Below are 3202 nucleotides of genomic sequence, written 5' to 3'. Positions count from 1 at the left end.
TCGATCGTATGCACGACAATGATCGAATCGCCAGGACGTTCTGTTAGGAATAGAAACGAAGCGAGAGCGCGGGGAACGAGACGCGATGGACAAAACGTCGTCGACGGAAATGTTTCGAAAATTTCGAGCTGGTACGAATGTCTCAGAGCAAAAAAGCAAGCCAGAGCACTCAGAGCGCAACTTTTCCATCGGCGGTCCGCCGGGGGCGTAAAATTGTGAGGTCTGGCGCTCCCTTTACTATCCGCGTATTCACGGCCCGAGGTCTGAGATTCCGGCCATCTGTCGAAAATCCTGATTTTACATTTTCCTTCTTCTCGTTGTAAGTAAATCGCAAATCACGACCTGTACCTACGCTTTCCTTCCTGAATTCGAAAACGATATCTTCAACCCTTACAAAAACAAAAGATTATAGCGATTAATATTACATTAGGATCCAATTATCGATTGTTTTCGATGATCCATTAGACAGGTATCGTTCAAATGTGATATATACATGTAAAGAAAGTGAGTTTATGAAGTACGTAATACATGTAAGTTGAAAGAAAAGATTGCTTTTGACACAAAGTTATAACACAAATGTGTTAACGTTAAGGATAAAAAGTAACGATTAAGTAGGGCGGATAGAGTTGTAAGTAAAATGCAACTGGACGTAGATTGGATCCCTTGTCGAACCTCGATACACCTTTTGTACCCTGGAGCTGACCCCGTTTCGTTCACGACTGATTTAATGATGACGGAAGTCGCTTAACCTACACTTAAACTGATCATAATCGTTACTCGTATCCTACACCCTTTTAGAAACGATATTTCGATCATATTATGGAACCTTATCATATGTATTTTTACCAATAAAGTTCTACTAATATATATATATACACACATAATATGATTGGGAAATTAGTATTTTTTTAAATAATTTTGAATAGTCTTTTACCTAAACTGCATTTAGTGCGGAATTTTTACCAAACAAACATTAATTAACCACTTAAAAGGCATTAAAACATTAGGCAATAAGGTATTAATAATTATTCATTTCATTATCTCCGATTCTTCGTTGTTAGGTAGTTTTAATATAGTACAAATTCATGAAAACAGATTGAGATTGTTCGAGTGTTTGATTAGATGGCTGTTCAGGTGTTACAACAGCAATAGCCGGAATGGTGAGAATCTTCGAACAGAATATTTCCACGTAGGCTATGAACAAATAGCGTGTAGCTTTGTCCGCTGAAGTGAATGGTGCCCATGAAATGTCTGGACCACTGTAGCCTCCAAACTTCGGTAATCATACAGTCCAGTGCACCACAAAGCAAATCTATGTGCGGTAATCTCCTTCTTGTGGAATATGGAATTTAATAACTTTATTTGATAACTCAAAACAACAGCATAAAGACGTATCAAATCGTTTTTCGAAAACAATCGTTGCAAAAGTCGTTGGAAAATCTATTGCAGCGAGCAACATGTTGTTTCGAAGGTTGTTAGTCAGGGAAGCTTCTATTTTTATATCTTTTATTTGTGTAATAGAAGGATAATCACGTAGAAATATGTTTTTAACATTTTTCACAACCCTTTTTGAATTTTTTAAAATAAAGGATTGTTAAATAAATGCCATGTGCGAATCTTCCAATACATTTTTATTAGAAGGAGACTTTATATTATAGTAGTAGAAGATTTTATAGTAAAAGATTATCTGCATAATAGTCATGTAACAATTATCGCGACGAAATCATTTATATAGACCAATTATGCTTCGATGGTACGTGACACAAGTTTTAAAAAAGTCGATAAGTTGATTACGACTCATCGATTTTTATTCCCTGTCAAAAATTGAAGAGTTGAAGATCGCCTCGACCAACGTCAATGTAAAATAAATCTGTTCTTAAACAAATGTAGATGAAAAGCGGCGAGGATTTCCAGAAGATGTCAAGATCGCCGTAACCACAATCACTCAGAATGTCTTCCTCGGTTACAGCGTTCATATATCCCATGAGGAACCCCTTTCTATCTTACCATCGTGGGTAAATTATTGGTAGGTACGACGTTAAAACATAATTGATTAATACTTGGATTTTGGGATATACGAACTGATAATATTACAGCGGACGATCCACATTTTATCTGCAAGGTTTAATACAATTCAAATTCGAACTTATTTAATTATATTAAGAAAAAGAGGATGCGAAATTTTTGCAACTGTGCAAAGAAATCAAAACAGATCAACGGAACAACCGATACCATATATGCTTGTGCTATTTTCAAGTAATATAAAGATAGCGATTTGTCTATTGGTTCATTGAAATAATGAAAAAGAAACAAAGAAATAACTATGTTCTCATACAAAAGCTTCATACAAAAACTAGCTTAACAGTACATTAATAGAATCGTTTGAAGAAAGAATTTGCAGACAGTTTACCATTATAATCATCTATACAAATTCATAAAACTCTCACAAGCTGTCATTATTTAAGTTTATCAATTTTAATGAACTTTCTGATTTCTATCAAAGGAACTTACATTCTTATAGAAAATCTTCTAATGCTATCTAAAGCAGCACGTGTCAACGAGATTTATCGCGATGCGATAGCCCTCACAGAATCTTTCGTCACGATTTCGTACAAATGTCAATAGACTTTTGTTGTAGATCGAAAGAAACGATTCGCGCGTAACGTATCATTATAGAGACCGACATAGGTGAATTGTTAACGCACGCCCGCTCTTGGTTAATATCAACGCAGCATTTAACAAGAAACGAACATTAAATACGTCAAAATATCATAGTTCTGGCTGGCAGGGAGTTCGGATGGTTTAACTGGCTTTGATCTTTGTACGTAACGGTGCTCAAAGTCTGTTACAACGGTGAATTATACCCTCCAACTCCTGCCGTTTAACAACAAAGCGACCTGTTTCGTTTGGTATACGTTTCCCTCTCTCTCCATTTCTGCGTTTCTCTGCTTCCACGTTCTCTTCGTCCATTCCTGTGAATTTCTATCGTCTCTTTACGTGCTTCCGAAAAAAAGGAACGATGAAAAACGAGTTAATGTCTCGCGGCAGGCTCTAAAGCGCTCCCATGCTTTATATCATTTACCACGGAACGAAGAGAATGACCACGAAGCAGATAATGATGACACGATCGTTTAACGCGTTTAACAACATTAATTGCTCGCTTCTGTTGCGAATTTAGGAGCTGGAAGTTTAGAAGAGCAAC

Source organism: Bombus terrestris, chromosome 2, assembly GCF_910591885.1.
Source record: "Bombus terrestris chromosome 2, iyBomTerr1.2, whole genome shotgun sequence".
Taxonomy (NCBI): domain Eukaryota; kingdom Metazoa; phylum Arthropoda; class Insecta; order Hymenoptera; family Apidae; genus Bombus; species Bombus terrestris.
This window is presented reverse-complemented; position numbering follows the sequence as displayed.